The sequence below is a fragment of the Chiloscyllium plagiosum genome, unplaced genomic scaffold (assembly GCF_037043375.1).
Source record: "Chiloscyllium plagiosum isolate Xiang-an unplaced genomic scaffold, Cpla_swu_hap1 HiC_scaffold_33, whole genome shotgun sequence".
Lineage (NCBI taxonomy): Eukaryota > Metazoa > Chordata > Chondrichthyes > Orectolobiformes > Hemiscylliidae > Chiloscyllium > Chiloscyllium plagiosum.
This window is the reverse complement of record NW_028270171.1, coordinates 27,890,030-27,909,630: the sequence shown is the minus strand read 5'-3', so window position 1 is coordinate 27,909,630 and position 19,601 is coordinate 27,890,030. Positions and strand designations below refer to the sequence as shown.

Here is a 19,601-nt window from a genome sequence, read left to right as displayed (position 1 = left end):
TTCTCGGTTCTCCCACAAAAGGAGGATGTCCCCTTCCACATCTGTCCAGTCACGATCCCTCTGGATCTTATTACAGTTGACTCTTCACTCTGCCAAACCCTGGTGGATACAAGCCTAGTCTCTCTCAGGAGAAAGTGAGGGCTGCAGATGCTGGAGATCAGAGTCGAGAGTGTGGCGCTGGAAAAGCACAGCAGGTCAGGCAGCATCCGAGGACCAGGAGAATCAATGTTTCAGGCAAAAGCCCTTCATCAGGAATGGCTGAAGGGTTCCAGCCCGAAACATTGATTCTCCTGCTCCTCGGATGCTGCCTGACCTGCTGTGCTTTTCCAGCGCCACACTCTCAACACTAGTCTGTCCCAGCCAACCCTCATTTGACAACTCTCCATACCAGGTACCAGTTTATTAAACCTGCTCCGAACTCCCTCAAACATATTCCCCTTTAAAGATGACTAATTCTGAATGAGGTGGTAACAATCCGTTTGTATTATAACCTCCCTACTTTTGTTCTCATTCCCCCTGTCAAGAATTCTAACATTCTCAACAAAGACTGAAAGAACTGCAGATGCTGGAAATCAGAAACAAAAGCAGAAATTGCTGGAAAAGCTCAGCAGGTCTGGCAGCGTCTGCTGAGAGAGAAATCAGAGTGAATGTTTCAGGTCAGGTGACCCTTCCTCAGAACCTGATGGTAACTTGGAAAAGGTTGGCTTTTATGCGGAACGCAGGGTATGCAGTAAATGATAGGTGGGGATCCAGCCCAAAGAGAGTGAGAACAGTTGGACGGACAAAGGCCTGGGAGATTTCTCTCTACAGATGCTGCCCGACCTGCTGAGCTTTTCCAGCAATTTCTGTTTTGTGGTCTTGGACAAGTTCAACCTCACCTTGCTCTTGTACACCACTCCCTAATTAATAAAGCAGAGACCACTTGCCACCAGTCCTGCCACCTTCAGTGACCTGTGTACATCGACCCTCATGTCCTTCTGCTCCCTTCCCCCTGTAGAATTGTACCCCCCTATTGTACGCTGCCTTTCAACGTCCTTCCTGACAAACTGCATCACCTCACACTTCTCTGCGTTGAATCTCATCCGCCCACTCCACCAAACCTGGCAGAGTCTTTCTGGAGTTCCACACTCTCCCCTCACAATTTCAAATTCTTCCAAGTTTTGTGTCATCTGCAAACTTGGAAATTGTCCGCTGAACGCCAAGATCCAGATCATCTATATCAGTCAGGAAGAGCGAGGATCCCAATACTGACCCCTGGGGAACTCCGCGACAAACATTTCCCCATCTTGAAAACTGCACCGGACCCTCTGTAACCCATCACTCAGCCAGTTTGGTGTTTACGTTGCTATTGTCCCTGTTCTCCCATGAGCTCACTGTAACAAACATCTTCAGGAGATCGATGCTGAGGACATCATTACCTTGTTGATATCCTGCCTTTCTGCAGTTCAGCGAAAAATATTTCTCCTCAAATCTCCTCTTACCTTCAATCCCTCTTCCCCCGGTTACTGATGTTTGTACTAATGGTAGGTAAACGTTCCTGTCCACCCGATCTCCGCTTCACCCCCTCCAGGACAATCACATCCTTCCTATAATGTGGTGACTACAACTGCATGCCAAACCAGCGCTGATACAGTTCCAGTACAATCTCTCTGCTCTTGTAGTTAGTGCCGCAATTAATAAAGGCAAGTATCCCAAAACCACAACCGCTACCTTAACCATACCATTTACCCTAGGGGAGAAAGTGAGGGCTGCAGATGCTGGAGATCAGAGCTGAAAATGTGTTGCTGGAGAAGCGCAGCAGGTCAGGCAGCATCCAGGGAGCAGGCGAATCGACGTTTCGGGCATAAGCCCGAAGAAGAAGGGCTTATGCCCTAAACGTCGATTCTCCTGTTCCTTGGATGCTGCCTGACCTGCTGCGCTTTTCCAGCAACACATTTTCAGCATACCATTTACCTAGTCTGATACCATCAGCGATTTGTGGATACGTGCACCAAGATCCCTTTGATCCTCAACACTTTCCAGGGATTAGATTAGATTAGATTACTTACAGTGTGGAAACAGGCCCTTCGGCCCAACAAGTCCACACCGACCCACCGAAGCGTAACCCACCCATACCCCTACATTTACCCCTTACCTAACACTACGGACAATTTAGCATGGCCAATTCACCTGACCTGCACATCTTTGTGACTGTGGGAGGAAACCGGAGCACCCGGAGGAAACCCACGCAGACACGGGGAGAACGTGCAAACTCCACACAGTCAGTCGCCTGTATGGCAGCATCCAATGTATGGATGCTGCCATACATTGTTAAAAATCCCAATACACCAGGTTACTGTCCAACAGGTTTATTCAGAAGCACCAGGTGCTGATGAAGGAGCGTCGCTCCGAAAGCAAATGCTTCCAAATCAACCTGTTGGACAATAACCTGGTGTTGTGGGATTTTTAACTTGGTCCACCCCAGTCCAACACCAGCTCCTCCACATTGTGCCACACACAGTGTAATCCTTTGCTGTACCTCAGTATTCTGGCTTGAATTCCTGCCAGACCAGTCTAATGATATCCCCTCACGACTCAACACCTCACCAATTTGCATCATCTACAAATGTTGAAATCACAGGCCCTACGTTTAAGTTCAACCATTAACGCACATCACAAACATTAAGGGACCCAGCTCCAAATTCGGTGGAATCCCACTGGAACCAGACTTCCAGTCACAGAACAACCCTCGACCACTGCCCTCTATAAGCACGGTGGCTCAGTGGCTAGCACTGCTACCTCAAGGATCCAGGGACGTGGGTTCGATTCCCACCTCGGGTGACTGTCTGTGTGGAGTTTGCACATTCTCCCCGTGTCTGCGTGGGTTTCCTCCGGGTGCTCCGGTTTCCTCCCACAGTCCAAAGATGTGCGGGTCAGGTGGATTGGCCACGGGAAATGCAGGGTTACAGGGATAGAGTGGGAGACTGGGTCTGGGTGGGATGCGCTTTGGGGGGGGGGGGGGGGGGGGGTTGGTACAGACTTGCTGGGCTGAATGGCCTCTTTCCACACTGTGGGGCTTCGATTCTTCCTGCCTTTCAGCCAATTTGACTTGTCTGTCATGAGGGATCTTATCAAAAGCCTTACTGGTTTGGTCTGGTTTAATTCTTCCACCATTTCCCTGTTCTCGATATAAATTCTGTCTCCTATCTGAATGAACTCACATTCACCCTCGCTCTGTTTTTTCTTGCGTGTACTGATAGAAGTGCTTCCAACCCTCCTTCATGTTTCTTGTGAGTTTGCATCAACAGTATCTTTCCTATCAGTTTCTTGGTCAGTTTGCTGGGTCCTAAACTGTTCCCAATGGTAAGGCTTTTATTGTATTCTCATAGACACGTCCTGTTATCTAATGAAATCCTTAACTTCTTTCTGTTGATTCACCTTTCCCTTTGGGTATCTGTGGCTTAAAGGAACACATTTCTATCACAGACTTTCTTGCGTTTCTTTAAACAACTTGCGCAACTACTATCAAATCTTTCAGTATATTTTCCCAATCCACCACAGCCAACTCGCCTCTCACAGCTTCCTTTCAAACTTCAGATAAACTGCTCATATATTATGGTCGCTATTCCCCAAAACTTCCTTGACAGGAAGGTCATTATTTCCACCCTCGGGCGGCTGTCTGTGTGGAGTTTGCACATTCTCCCCGTGTCTGAGTGGGTTTCCTCCCACAGTCCAAAGGATGTGCAGGTTAGATGGACTGGCCATGGGAAACGTGGGGTTACAGGGAGAGAGTAGGGGGGGTGGGTCTGGGTTGGACGATCACAGTAGACTTGATGGGCTGAATGGTCTTTATCCACACTCGGGATTCTATCATTCCAGTCTTTCCTCGTTACACAAACCAGACCCCAAACTGCCCATTCCATGGTTGGCTCCTCCACACACTGTGCCAGATCTCCATCTTGTACACAGTCCAGGTATCCATCCTACACAGCTTTAGGGCTGCCTTGGTTGACCCAGTCAAAATGCAAACTGAAGTTGTCCATTATTACTCATTCACCCTCATTACGCGTATCTCCAATCTCCCATTCTCCATGTCCAAAATGACCACAACAGTTTGGTGGCCCACATCAACTTGCACCGATGTTTGTTGCCTCTTGCGGTTTCATAGGTCCACCCAAACCGATTTAACATCTTGATCAAAAACCGAAAGAACTGCGAATGCTGTAAATCAGAAACAAAGACAGAAGTTGCTGGAAAAGCAGACCACACCTGCTGAGTTTTCCCAGCAACGTCTGTTTTTCGACTTTAACATCTTGATTGATTAGGTTAGATTAGATTCCCTACAGTGCGGAAACAGGCCCTTCGGCCCAACCAGTCCACACTGCCCCTCCGAAGAGTAACCCACCCAGACACATTCCTCTCTGACTAATGCACCCAACACTACGAGCAATTTAGCATGGCCAATTCACCTGACCTGCACATCTTTGGATTGTGGGAGGAAACCGGAGCACCCGGAGGAAACCCACGCAGACACGGGGAGAATGTGCAAACTCCACACAGACAGTCGCCTGAGGCTGGAATCGAAGCTGGGTCCCTGGCGCTGTGAGGTAGCCGTGCTAACTACTGAGCCATTGTGATTGTACAATCCAAAATCTTCTTCCCCTAATGTATGGTTTTTGTCCTTATACCAAAATATTTAACTTAAGTTGCTGATTTAATGTAAATCTCTGTTTCCGCAGAATTGCTTTAAAAACTGCATTTAGCGGGAAAATATCTCAACACTCACCGGCCAATCACCTTCCAGTCAAACCACCCACTGGCCAATCACCTTCCAGTCCACCCACCCACTGGCTAATCACCTTCCAGTCCACCCACTGGCCAATCACCTTCCAGTCCACCTACCTGTCCAATCACCTTCCAGTCCACCCACTGGCCAATCACCTTCCAGTCCACCCACCCGCCAGCCAATCACCTTCCAGTCCACCCACCCACCGGCCAATCACCTTCCAGTCCACCTACCTGTCCAATCACCTTCCAGTCCACCCACTGGCCAATCACCTTCCAGTCCACCCACCCACCGGCCAATCACCTTCCAGTCCACCCACCAGCTTCTGCCAAGTGACAGCAGCAACTTCTCCCACCTTTTGCACAGAAGCCTCCTCATGCCCTGTGCCCCCTTCCACCACGCTCACCATTCAACTCCGTCCCTTGCTCCTGGACCCCTGAGCTCACTCCGAGGTACCCATGGTTCTGTGGCTGTCCCTCTGACAGACGCCAATGTCACCAGCTGCTGCACAAGTCCTCGTGCCTGGCCTCAGGAACGCTCGCCTGTACATCTGGAAATAGCCTGCAGCAGAGACAACAGAATGGAGGGGTGTTCAAGAGCAAGGCACACAACACAGTCACTAAACCTCAGAAGCAGACCAACTTGCATTTATATAGCGACGTTAACACTGTGAAACATCTAGAGTCACAAGATCATCATGAAACAACCAGAAATCGAGCTAGAAAGGACTTGCTGAGTGCAGGTGATTGCGTTTTCATAAACCACTTCCTGTGATCTAATAAAATCTTGAATTTTTTTTTGTTGATTCACTGTTCCCTTTGGCTGTCAGTGGCTTAGAAGGATGTGTTTTTGTTGTACACCATCTTGTCTTTCTTTAAAGAGTAGCCTTGCCTTTCCTCTTTGAAATCTTTCAGCATATTTTCCCAATCCACGCTGCCCAACACGCCCCGTACATTTCCTTTCAAACTTCATGTAAATTTCTAATATTTTATGGTCACTATTTGCCAGGATCTCCTTAACGGCAAGGTCATTAATTTAGTTTTTCCTCGTTACCCTGACCAGGTCCCAAACTGCCCATTCCATGGTTGGCTCCTGTGCCAGATCTCCATCTTGTACACAGTCCTTGGGATTCATCGTACACAGCTTCAGTGCTGCCTTGGTTAACCCAGTCAAAATACAAACTGACGTAATCTATTACTCATTTACCCACATTACCTGTATCTCCAATGTCCCTTGGTGAAGGAGGCTGGTTTTAGCCAATAACAGATAGAGTAGAGGTTCGGTTTAGGGAGGGAATTCCAAAGATCAGGGCTTAGTCTCAGTATTATCCTAATGTTTTAAAAGTGCCTTGTACCTCAGCATGCACCAAAGTGTGTGACAGTCAATACTGTCTTATCGAACTTAACATGGAAAACACAAAAACCATTTTGTGCACAGCACAATACCATAAAAACACATAATAATGACCCAGATCATCTTGTTTCTTTTGGTGCTGTTCAAGAGAGAATTGTTGACCAACACGCAGGCTACATCTTGCCTGACCTTTATCCAAAATGTTACCATCTGATTTTCACACCAGTCAACACAGGCAGAGTTTAAAGTTTACACCAAAACCCGGTGTCTTTGACAGTGCAGTACACCCTCACTAGTGACTCTCTGACAGTGCAGCACTCCCTCAGCACTGACCCTCCGACAGTGTGGCACTCCCTCAGCCCTGACCCTCCGACAGTGCGGCAATCCCTCAGCACTGACCCTGTGACAGTGCAGCACTCCCTCAGCACTGACCCTCTGACAGTGCAGCACACCCTCAGTACTGACCCTCCGACAGTGCAACGCTCCCTCAGCCCTGACCCTCCGACAGTGCAGCACTCCCTCAGCACTGACATTCCAACAGTGTGGCACTCCCTCAGCACTGACCCTCCGACAGTGCGGCAATCCCTCAGCACTGACCCTGTGACAGTGCAGCACTCCCTCAGCACTGACCCTCCGACAGTGTGGCACTCCCTCAGCACTGACCCTCCAACAGTGTGGCACTCCCTCAGCACTGACCCTGTGACAGTGCAGCACTCCCTCAGCACTGAGCCTCCGACAGTGCGGCACTCCCTCAGCACTGACCCTCCGACAGTGCGGCACTCCCTCAACACTGACCCTCCGACCGTGCGGCACTCCCTCAGCACTGACCCTCCGACAGTGCGGCACTCCCTCAGCACTGACCCTCCGACAGTGCGGCACTCCCTCAGCACTGACCCTCCGACAGTGCGGCACTCCCTCAGCACTGACCCTCCGACAGTGCGGCACTCCCTCAGCACTGACCCTCCGACAGTGCTGCACTCCCTCAGCACTGACCCTCCGACAGTGCGGCACTCCCTCAGCACTGACGCTCCGACAGTGCGGCACTCCCTTAGCACTGACCCTCTGACAGTGTGGCACTCCCTCAGCACTGACCCACCGACAGTGCGGTACTCCCTCAGCGCTGGCCCTCCGACAGTGCGGTACTCCCTCAGCACTGACCCTCCGACAGTGCAGCACTCCCTCAGCACTGACCCTCCGACAGTGCGGCGCTCCCTCAGCACTGACCCTCTGACAGTGCAGCACTCCCTCAGTACTGACCCTCCGACAGTGCTGCACTCCCTCAGTACTGACCCTCCGACAGTGCGGCACTCCCTCAGCCCTGACCCTCCGACAGTGCGGCATTCCCTCAGCCCTGACCCTCCGACAGTGCAGCGCTCCCTCAGCACTGACCCTCCGACAGTGCGGCATTCCCTCAGCCCTGACCCTCCGACAGTGCAGCGCTCCCTCAGTACTGACTCTCCGACAGTGCAGCACTCCCTCAGCACTGACCCTGTGACAGTGCAGCACTCCCTCAGTACTGACCCTCTGACAGTGCAGCACTCCCTCAGCACTGACCCTCTGACAGTGCTGCACTCCCTCAGCACCGACCCTCTGATAGTGCGGCACTCCCTCAGTACTGACCCTCCGACAGTGCGGCACTCCCTCAGTACTGACCCTCTGACAGTGCAGCACTCCCTCAGCACTGACCCTGTGACAGTGCGGCACTCCGTCAGTACTGACCCTCCGACAGTGCGGCACTCCCTCAGCACTGACCCTCTGACAGTGCAGCACTCCCTCAGCACTGACCCTGTGACAGTGCGGCACTCCGTCAGTACTGACCCTCTGATAGTGTGGCACTCCCTCAGTACTGAGCCTGTGACAGTGCAGCACTTCCTCAGCACTGACCCTCCGACAGTGCAGCACTCCCTCAGTACTGACCCTCCGACAGTGCGGCACTCCCTCAGTCCTGACCCTCCGACAGTGCAGCACTCCCTCAACACTGACCCTGTGACAGTGCGGCACTCCCTCAGTACTGACTCTCCGACAGTGCAGCACTCCCTCAGCACTGACCCTGTGACAGTGCAGCACTCCCTCAGTACTGACCCTCTGACAGTGCAGCACTCCCTCAGCACTGACCCTCTGACAGTGCTGCACTCCCTCAGCACCGACCCTCTGATAGTGCGGCACTCCCTCAGTACTGACCCTCCGACAGTGCAGCACTCCCTCAGCACTGACCCTGTGACAGTGCGGCACTCCCTCAGTACTGACCCTCTGACAGTGCAGCACTCCCTCAGCACTGACCCTGTGACAGTGCGGCACTTCCTCAGCACTGACCCTCCGACAGTGCAGCACTCCCTCAGTACTGACCCTCCGACAGTGCGGCACTCCCTCAGTCCTGACCCTCCGACAGTGCAGCACTCCCTCAACACTGACCCTGTGACAGTGCGGCACTCCCTCAGTACTGACTCTCCGACAGTGCAGCACTCCCTCAGCACTGACCCTGTGACAGTGCAGCACTCCCTCAGTACTGACCCTCTGACAGTGCAGCACTCCCTCAGCACTGACCCTCTGACAGTGCTGCACTCCCTCAGCACCGACCCTCTGATAGTGCGGCACTCCCTCAGTACTGACCCTCCGACAGTGCAGCACTCCCTCAGCACTGACCCTGTGACAGTGCGGCACTCCCTCAGTACTGACCCTCTGACAGTGCAGCACTCCCTCAGCACTGACCCTGTGACAGTGCGGCACTCCGTCAGTACTGACCCTCCGACAGTGCGGCACTCCCTCAGCACTGACCCTCTGACAGTGCAGCACTCCCTCAGCACTGACCCTGTGACAGTGCGGCACTCCGTCAGTACTGACCCTCTGATAGTGTGGCACTCCCTCAGTACTGAGCCTGTGACAGTGCAGCACTTCCTCAGCACTGACCCTCCGACAGTGCAGCACTCCCTCAGTACTGACCCTCCGACAGTGCGGCACTCCCTCAGTCCTGACCCTCCGACAGTGCAGCACTCCCTCAACACTGACCCTGTGACAGTGCGGCACTCCCTCAGCACTGACACTCCGACAGTGCGGCACTCCCTCAGTCCTGTCCCTCCGACAGTGCGGCACTCCCTCAGTCCTGACCCTCCGACAGTGCGGCACTTCCTCAGCACTGACCCTCCGACAGTGCGGCACTCCCTCAGTCCTGACCCTCCGACAGTGCAGCACTCCCTCAGCACTGACCCTGTGACAGTGCGGCACTCCCTCAGCACTGACCCTCCGACAGTGCGGCACTCCCTCAGTCCTGTCCCTCCGACAGTGCAGCACCCCCTCAGTCCTGACCCTCCGACAGTGCGGCACTTCCTCAGCACTGACCCTCCGACAGTGCGGTGCTCCCTCTGTACTGACCCTCCGACAGTGCGGCGCTCCCTCAGCCCTTACCCTCCGACAGTGCGGTGCTCCCTCAGTACTGACCCTCCGACAGTGCGGCGCTCCCTCAGCACTGACCCTCCGACAGTGCGGTGCTCCCTCAGTACTGACCCTCCGACAGTGCGGCGCTCCCCAGCCCTGACCCTCCGACAGTGCGGTGCTCCCTCAGTACTGACCCTCCAACAGTGCGGCGCTCCCTCAGCACTGACCCTCCGATAGTGCGGTGCTCCCTCAGTACTCACTCTCTGACAGTGCGGTACTCTCTCAGCACTGACCCTCCGACAGTGCAGCACTCCCTCAGTACTGACCCTCCGACAGTGCAGCAGTCTCTCAGCACTGACCCTCCGACAGTGCAGCACTCCCTCAGCACTGACCCTCCGACAGTGCTGCACTCCCTCAGTACTGACCCTCTGACAGTGCAGCACTCCCTCAGCACTGACCCTCCCACAGTGCAGCACTCCCTCATCCCTGACGCTCTGACAATGCCCACTCCCTCAGCACTAACCCTCCGACAGTGCAGCACTCCCTCAGCACTGACCCTGTGACAGTGCGGCACTCCGTCAGTACTGACCCTCTGATAGTGTGGCACTCCCTCAGTACTGAGCCTGTGACAGTGCAGCACTTCCTCAGCACTGACCCTCCGACAGTGCAGCACTCCCTCAGTACTGACCCTCCGACAGTGCGGCACTCCCTCAGTCCTGACCCTCCGACAGTGCAGCACTCCCTCAACACTGACCCTGTTACAGTGCGGCACTCCCTCAGCACTGACCCTCCGACAGTGCTGCACTCCCTCAGTACTGACCCTCTGACAGTGCAGCACTCCCTCAGCATTGACCCTCCCACAGTGCAGCACTCCCTCATCCCTGACGCTCTGACAATGCCCACTCCCTCAGCACTGACCCTCCGACAGTGCGGCACTCCCTCAGCACTAACCCTCCGACAGTGCGGCACTCCCTCAGCACCGACACTCCGACAGTGCGGCACTCCCTCAGCACTGACCCTCCGACAGTGCGGCACTCCCTCAGCACTGACCCTGTGACAGTGCAGCACTTCCTCAGCACTGACCCTGTGACAGTGCGGCACTCCCTCAGCACTGACCCTGTGATAGTGCAGCACTCCCTCAGCACTGACCCTGTGACAGTGCGGCACTTCCTCAGCACTGACCCTGTGACAGTGCGGCACTCCCTCAGCACTGACCCTCCGATAGTGCGGCACTCCCTCAGCACTGACCCTCCGACAGTGCTGCACTCCCTCAGCACTGGCACTCCCTCAGCACTGACCCTGTGACAGTGCGGCACTCCCTCAGCACTGACCCTCCGATAGTGCAGCACTCCCTCAGTACTGACCCTCCGACAGTGCTGCACTCCCTCAGCACTGACCCTCCGACAGTGCTGCACTCCCTCAGCATTGACCCTCCGACAGTGCAGCACTCCTTCAGCACTGACCCTCCGACAGTCCAGCACTCCCTCAGCACTGACCGTGTGACAGTGCAGCACTCCCTCAGCACTGACCCTGTGACAGTGCATCACTCCCTCAGTACTGACCCTCCGACAGTGCAGCACTCCCTCAGTACTGACCCTCCGACAGTGCTGCACTCCCTCAGTACTGACTCTCCGACAGTGCGGCACTCCCTCAGCACTGACCCTCCGACAGTGCAACACTCCCTCAGCACTGACCCTCCGACAGTGCAGCACACCCTCAGCACTGACCCTCCAACAGTGCAGCACTCCCTCAGTATGGCATTGTGTCTATCAGATCAGATTTTATCGTTGAAGTCTGTCAAGTGGAAGTTGAAGCTGGAAGCTTGTGATTCTTAGCGAATGCAGTCAGCCTTGGATTATCCGTCCAGAAAACAATTTAGTTTAGATCCTACAGCTCAGTTCATGGAGTTGAACTGATTTTTGAAGTTTTGAATGATAAACACTGGGCTCAGTGAAAAGGACCAAGCACAGAATGGGTGAGCAACAGGTTTTTTTCAGAAAACTGCTGTTCTTACCCAGTCAGGGCCTATGGGTAACTTCTGTCTGACAGTAACCTGGTCAATGTCCAACTGTCCTTCTCCACCACAACACTCAGCTGTATCAAGCCTTCACATAACATGTGATGGCTACATTGTCCCATACTCCCCAATAATACACAAATTGTGAAGATTACTTAGGTTTTAAAAATATTAATTTAAGCCTTGCAAGTTCCTTTGTGGATTCCTGTTCTCTTATTACCCAACATCCCCTTTTGGCTCAAACGCCATTTCAGCTTCACTCACAAGAGCAGCAAAGTGTTTGCTCCTGACCCCAAGGTTAACGTGATCTTCATTTTCAACATCCCAGCCCTCACGGGGCCCTGAGGGTGAGGGCCCAGGCCTGTGGGTGACCCTGGGCTGGAGTTATGCCCAGGTCATTACCAGAGGGAGGGGACTCCTCCCCCTTACTATTCACCACTCCCATTTACTTTCCATCACAATGAATGAAGGGAGACTTCAGATCCGGAGGGGCGGGGGCGGGGGCTGGATTTAGATTAAAGGGCAATAATAGTTTGCTGAACACACACACACACTCACACACACACACTCAGACACACACACACACACACACTCTCACACTCACACAGACACTCACTCACACACACACACACACAGACACACACACACACACTCTCACACTCACACAGACACACACACACTCACACACACAGACACACACACACACTCTCACACACACACTCACACACACACAAACACACACACACAGACACACACACACACTCTCACAGACACACACACACACACAGACACACACAGACTCACACACACACAGGCACACACACACACACTCTCACACACACACTCACTCACACATACTCACACACACACACTCACTCACTCACACACACACTCTCACACACACACTCACACAGACACATACTCACACACACACACACTCTCACACACACACACGCAGACAAAAAGATGTGCACACCCGCACAGACAGCCATCCTAGAAACACCTCAATAAATACACCATCCTGACCAGACTGTGACCTTTCAAACATCGCACTGTGGGCACTAAGGCCACAAAGACTGAGGATACGGTCACCGTCTCTGATGGCACAAACTCCTGCTCAAGGTCCTATGCTGCTACCCTAGCCCAACACATCGATCATTGCAGCCCTCAGCTCTGATAAAGAAATAAACTGGGCATTTACTGATTGGATCATTCACGGTGGCTCAGTGGTTAGCACTGCTGCCTCACAGCACCAGGGACCCGGGTTCGATTCCAGCCTCGACTGACTGTCTGGAGTTTGCACATTCTCCCCGTGTCTGCGTGGGTTTCCTCCGGGTGCTCCGGTTTCCTCCCATAGTCCAAAGATGTGCAGGTCAGGGTGAATTGGAAAATACAGTGTAACAGAGGTGGGTGTGGGTGGGGTGCTCTACAGACAGTCAGTGCGGATTCCAGTTACAAACACTACTGAAGTCTGGAATCCTCGGGGAGACAATGAACTTGTTCCGTTCAAGGGGAAACTGAATTAATAATGCACGTTGAGTGACAGCAGAGATTGCTTTCGGACTGGAAAGAGACAGCAGAGAGAGGATGGGGGGAAGCAGCCTCCTTTTGTGCTGGCAATTTGTGTCCTTGCCGGGGACAGGGAGTCACTGGAAATCCCTGGAGAAGTTCCCAGGGACGGACACCAATATCTCTGCTCATACCTGAGTTCATTACAAAGTCCCAAGTTCCTGACTTGCCCACTTCAGTGCTGCACAAGCCCTTCCCTTGACCGTTCGGTGATTCTTCATGTTGTAAGTGTACCTTGCCTTGAAAGACTCCATGTGCCAAGTCTCTACAACGCGTGCCTGCCAACTGTACACACAGCACTGTGCTTTACCCTGTTAAATCAAATAACCCACCGAGTTAATCAGTTTACAAGGAACATAGTGCAATGTTCCCAGCTTCACTGGATGAGTGCAGCTTCAAGGTGTTCACACCTTGATGCAACCACTTGATTGGTTCCTCATTCACCACCGACACACAGTAACAGCAGCGTGTGCCATCTCGAAGCAGCACTGCACCTAATAGCAATACTGTGAGGGTAACCGAATACAAGAGATTATGGCTTCGGTTATACAAGGCGATTGTGATCCTGCATCTAAGTTACTGTGTACAGTGTTCTTTGCTGCATTTACGGAAGGTTATTAATGTGTTGGAAGCAGTTCAGAGAAGGTTTATCATGGAATCCCTACAGTGTGGAAACAGGCCATTCAGCCCTACAAGCCCACACCAACGCTTCGAAGAGTAACCCACCCAGACCCACTCCCCTACCCTAATACATTGACCCCTACCTAATGCACCAAACCTGCACACGGAACATTACAGCGCAGTACAGGCCCTTCGGCCCTCGATGTTGCACCGAGCTGTGAAGTTAATCTGATGCCCATCTAACCTGCACCGTTCCATTATTATCCACATGTATGTCCAATGACCATTTAAATGCCCTTAATGTCGGCGAGTCTATTACTGTAGCAGGCAGGCCATTCAACGCCCCTACTACTCTCTGAGTAAAGAAACTACCCCCGTTATCTGTGCTAAATCTATCACCCCTCAATTTAAAGCTATGTCCCTTGTGTTAGCCATCACCATCCGAGGAAAAAGGCTCTCCCTGTCCACCCGATCTAACCCTCTGATTATCTTATACGTCTCGATTAAGTCACCTCTCAACCTTCTTCTCTCCAACGAAAGCAGCCTCAAGTCCTTCAATCTTTCCTCGTAAGACTTTCCTTCCATACCAGGCAACATCCTAGTAAATCTCCTCTGAACCCTTTCCAAAGCTTCCACATCCTTCCTATAATGCAGTGACCAGAATTGTACACAATACTCCAGGTGCGACCGCACCAGTGTCTTGTACAGCTGAAGCATGACCTCGTGGCTCTGAAACTCAATCCTCCTACAAATAAACACCAACTCACCATATACCTTCTCAACAACATGCTTGAACACTATGGACAATTTAGCCTGGCCAATCCACCCTGACTCGCACAACTTTGGATTGTGGGAGGAAACCCACGCAGACACGGGGAGAACGTGCAAACTTCACACAGACAGTCTCCCGAGGCTGGAATCGAACCCGGGTCCCTGTGAGGCAGCAGTGCTAACCACTGAGCCACCGTGCCACTCAGACCAGATTGCCTTATAAGGAAAAGCTAGATGAGCCAGGCCCTTATCCTCTGGAGCTCAGAGGCTGAGGCAATTTAAACAGATAAGATCCTGAGGGGACTCGACTGAGTGGACGTGGGAAGGATGTTTCCTCCTCTTGTGGGAGAACCTCAAACAAGGGTCATAGTTTAAAAATAAGGGGCTGCCCATTTCAAAAAAGGAGGAAGAAACATTTCTCTCAGAGGATCGAGTCTTTGGAATTCCCTTCCCTGGAAAATAGTGGACGCAAATCTTGGAATAGTTCCGAGGCAGAGCTAGATACATTATACAGTCATAGAGATGTACACCATGGAAACAGACCCTTCGGTCCAACCCATCCATGCCGACCAGATATCCCAACCCTCTTGATAACAAATGGGGTGAAAGGTTATTTGGGGATATGCAGGAACGTTGGGATGAGGTTTTAAATCAGGTCCGCTATGAGCTGACTGAATGGTGGAGCTTGAGTGGCCTACTCTCAGTCCTTGTCCATGTGAAACTCACTGAAGATCCTCAGACAGCACTTTTCAAACCCACCACCACTTGCACTGAGAAGGACAAGGGCAGCAGATACAGGGGAAACACCACCCTCTCTGCATGTTCCCCTCCAAACCACTCACCGTCCGGGCTTGGCAATATTCCGCCGTTCCTTCACGGTCACTGGGTCAAAATCCCGGGTTTCTCTCCTTAACAGCCTTGTGGGTCAACCCAGAGCACAGGGACAACACACACCGCCTACTCCAGGGTAATTAGGGGACGGGCAATTAATGGCAGGCTAGCCAGCAACTCTCACATCCTGTGAAGGAACCTTTCTGAAACAAAAGTTCATGTGATGGCTGTTTGAACTCTGATCGTTAACATGACACCTTCTGCCTGTAAAACAAACAGGAGATGGTGATAATATTGTGGTGCTGCTCGGGAGCAGCTCGCCTTGCGGACATGTTCTGTTCCACTCTCTCCGCCAACAGCCTCTCAAACTGGACAAACACTGACTGCATCGCCCTACCTAGTCTCTCCCAGTTAGCTTCAGTTGCTGCTTGTTGTGAAGATAACTGAGCTGTACTCTTTCAGAATGGCTTGTGTTCACCAGCTGCCACTGCGGTGAATCATAATTGAGCCCAGAGTGCAGTTCTCAGCAAGACAACGTCAAGTAACTGCTTGTGCATTCCCTTTCCTTCCTGAGTTTTGTTTTGTAACAAGAAAGAAGAACTGGTTTTGTTTCGCTTGGTGCAGCATCAAGGAGCTCCCCCCCGCCACGTCCTGTCTCTCTCTCCCCACCGCCCCCCCCCCATTTACTGACATTGTGCAGCCTCTTCCTGGATCCTGTCTCTCAGCTGCCCGCTCCCCTGAACCCGTCCCACCAACCTGCCGAGGGGGCTCTGTCAAAGCGAGCAGTCGTTTCCACTGCATTTCCGACCTGCACAAGCTTGTATCCCCGGAGGGGAGGGCCAAGTCTCGACAGAAACACAGAAAAGGAGTAGGAGCAGGCTATTCTGCCCTTCAGGCCTGCTACACCATTTAGTACAATCACAGCTGATTCTATCTCAATGCCCTACCCCCCACCACTCTCCCTCTATACCCTGGCTGCCTGTCATCTCTGGAAATCTATTTCTTGTTTAAACATATTCAGTTATTTTGCTTCCACTGCCTTCTCTGGTAGAGAATTCCACTCTCTGAGAGTGAAGGAATTTCTCCTCATCTCAGTCCAAAATGGCCCATGTATGCAGAGATGAGGAGCCCTTGTTCTGGACTCCCCTGAATCCAGTCTGCCGTGTCTGGTAAGAAATGTATACATTTCATTAAGGTCCCCTCTCATTTTCCTACACCCCAGTGAATACGGGATTAATTGACCCAATTTCTCCTCATATGGCAAACCAAAATCCCGGAAACTAGCCCAGAAAACCTCCTCTACAGTCCTTCCATGGCAAATATATTTTGTCTTTTTAAAGAGACTAAAACTGCAGCCAGTACTCCCAGTGGAGATCTCACCACCAAGGCCCTGTACAGCTGCAGTATGTCACCCTGACTCCTGTACTCAGAGTTGTTCAGAAAAGATAAGAAATTCTGACTACAAAGGGAGCCTGGCTGTTTGTCTTTCGGTTGAGAAAGTTAAGGGGAGGTTTGATAGTGTTTAAAGTGATAAAGGATCATGAAAGAGAGAGAAACTGGTCCCAACAGCTGGAGGATCGGGAGGCAGCGAGCTCAGATTTAAGATAGCAGACAAAAAAGGAACCAAATTTACATGTTATTTTCAATCCATCCACAGGATTGCTGCTTAGCCAACATTTATTGCTTATCCTTCGTTGCTCCTGAGATGGTGGGGGTGAGCTGCCTTCCTGAACCGCTGTAGTCCCTGTGCTGTGGGTTGACCCACAAAGCTGTTAGCGAGAGAGTTCCAGGAGTTTGACCCAGTAACATGGAAGGAACAGGGATCCGTTTCAAGATCAGGATGGTGAGCGGCTTAGAGGGGAACTTGCAGGGAGTGGTCTTCCTCGTGTATCTGCTACCTTTGTCCTTCTCGATGGAAGAGCATGGGGAAGGTGGTGCCAGAGAAGGCCTCAGTGAGTTGTTACAGTGCATCTTGTGGATGGTACACATCGCAGCCACTCAGTGTCAGTGATGGAAGGTGTGAGTGATGAAGGGGTCAGATGTGGTGACAGTTGAGTGGACTGCTTTGTCCTGGAGGATGACAAGCTTTGAGTGTTGTTGGAGCTGCACCCACTCAGGCAAGTGGGGAGTATTCCATCACACTCCTGACTTGTACCTCGTAGATGGTGGAAAGACTGTGGTGAGTCAAAGGATGACTTATTCGCTGCAGCATTTCTAACCTCTAACCTGCTCTTGTAGCCAATGTGTTTATATGGTGAGTCCAGTTGAGTTTCTAGTCAACGGAAACTCCCAAGGTATTGATAGTGAGGGATTCAGTGATGGCAACGCCATTGGAATCATGGAGCGATGGTTAGATTCTCTCTTGTTGGAGATGTTCATTGCCTGGTATTTATGTGGCACAAATGTGACTTGCCACTCGACAGGCCCAAACCTGAATATTTTCCAGATCTTGCTGCAAATGGACATAGCTGCTCCATTTTAGCTGCCAGGCGGGTCAGTGGATACAGATTCATCCGGAATTTTTAAAAGACAGTTGGATAAATATTAAGAAATAGAGAATTGCAGGGATATGGGAAAGGTGAAGGAGTGGGACAAACTGGATTACTGTTCACAGAAGCTTACATAAACTAGATGAGCTGACTAGCCTCTTCCTATGCTGTGCTATTCAACAATTGTACAAGGCGAAAGTGAGGCCTGCAGATGCTGGAGATCAGAGTCTAGAGAGTGGTGCTGGAAAAGCACAGCAGGTCAGGCAGCATCCGAGGAGCAGGAAAATCAACATTTCTGATGAAGGGCTTTTGCCCAGAATGTCGATTTTCCTGCTCTTCGGATGCTGCTCGACCTACTGTGCTTTTCCAGCACCACTCTAACAACTGTACAAGTCAATCTCTGGAGAATAATTGGAGGGATGGCAGACATAATTGTGATCTTAAAATTCTCTTTAAACAAGTTATTTTTTAAAGAACTGTCAGAAAATGGTCCAATGGCAGCAGAATGGGGAAGGGGCGCAATTGGTGTTTTATTTTTGGCGGTAAGAACACTCCAGGATATGGATTTTGTTTATGAGTTGAGATACGGGCGAGCCGCTATCTAATGAAAGGCTAGAACAGGCTGAAGGGACTCAGTGGTGTCCCCGTGGTCCTCTGCCTCCCCCCAACCCCAGTTGTTATTAGAGTCGAAATGTGGCCCTTGAACTGAAAGCTCTGCTCGGAGCAGGTGAACTCCAGTCAACCTAAGGAGTTAACTGAGGTCAGCCTGCTGTGGCACTCCAGGAATGTCCAGATTATCACAGCAACTCTCAAGATTCTGCACTAATTGCTCAAACCTCGGTTTTTTTTTGGAATAAATGCTTCAAAGCTCAGCCTTAGAGGGGTGGGGTTGCTGCTATAATTTCCGCGGCAGCTGCACAAGGATGCAGGCTTTACCAGAACTGCAGCTGAATCACGAGTAGGCCACACGAACTAGGGGCTTTGTTCACGGCTCCGGCCTGATCACGGTGCACTCACAAAGGCCACCGTGGCTCACTCCAGTCCCAGGCCTCAGCCAAGGCCCAGTTTCTTACAAACCCATTCAGAATCTTAACACTTTCAGTGGAGGAACTGTACGCCAAGAAGGGCCTCTGCTCCAGGGAGCAGGAAGGAAATGAACTCAGGAACTGGGTTTGAGAGTGGCTGACAGCAACAGGACAAAAGGTTCCACTAAATAAATCTGACCATCACGTTGCTGTGGCAACAAAAGCCAGGCCATTCTCTAAACCTGTCATAGAGATAATACAGCATGGAAACAGTCCCTTTGGCCCAACTCGTCCATGCTCACAGCTTTCCCAGACTGAACTAGTCCTGTCTGCCTGCTATTGGCCCATTTCCCTCTAAATCTTTCCTATTCACAGACCTGTCCAAATATCTTTGGATTCTTTTTCAGTCCTCCCTCCAGTCACAAACGAAGACAGGACGGAGAGAGCTGAATTTTCAGACAACCTCAGAAACCTATCTGCAAACACCAAATGGTTGTGGCCAACCAGGTGTCTGTGCATCTGTCCTGGTCACCATGTTCCCCCAAATCCAGTACAGCGTTCACCCTGAGAGCAACAAATGTAAAGGAGCAAAATAATTCACTATGCGAGGCAGTGATGGCGTGATAATGTCACATGACTCGCGATCTCGACCACAAGGCTAATATTTCTTTACTCAGAGAGTAGTAAGGGTACGGAATGCTTTGCCTGCAACGGTAGTAGATTCGCCTACTTTACGTACATTTAAGTCATCATTGGACAAGCATATGGGCAAACATGGAATAGTGTAG

The 19,601-nt window shown here is 51.6% G+C and overlaps 1 protein-coding gene across 1 annotated transcript in view; it reads right to left on the bottom strand.

Moving 5' to 3' along the window:
• Window positions 1-19,601, bottom strand: part of tcf20 (transcription factor 20) — a 93,463-nt gene that overhangs the window by 12,936 nt on the left and 60,926 nt on the right. Inside the window, exon 2 of the mRNA XM_087978055.1 lies at window positions 5,172-5,326. The gene's annotated coding sequence lies outside the window, so the exon portion shown is untranslated. The remainder of the gene's footprint in view (window positions 1-5,171; window positions 5,327-19,601) is intronic.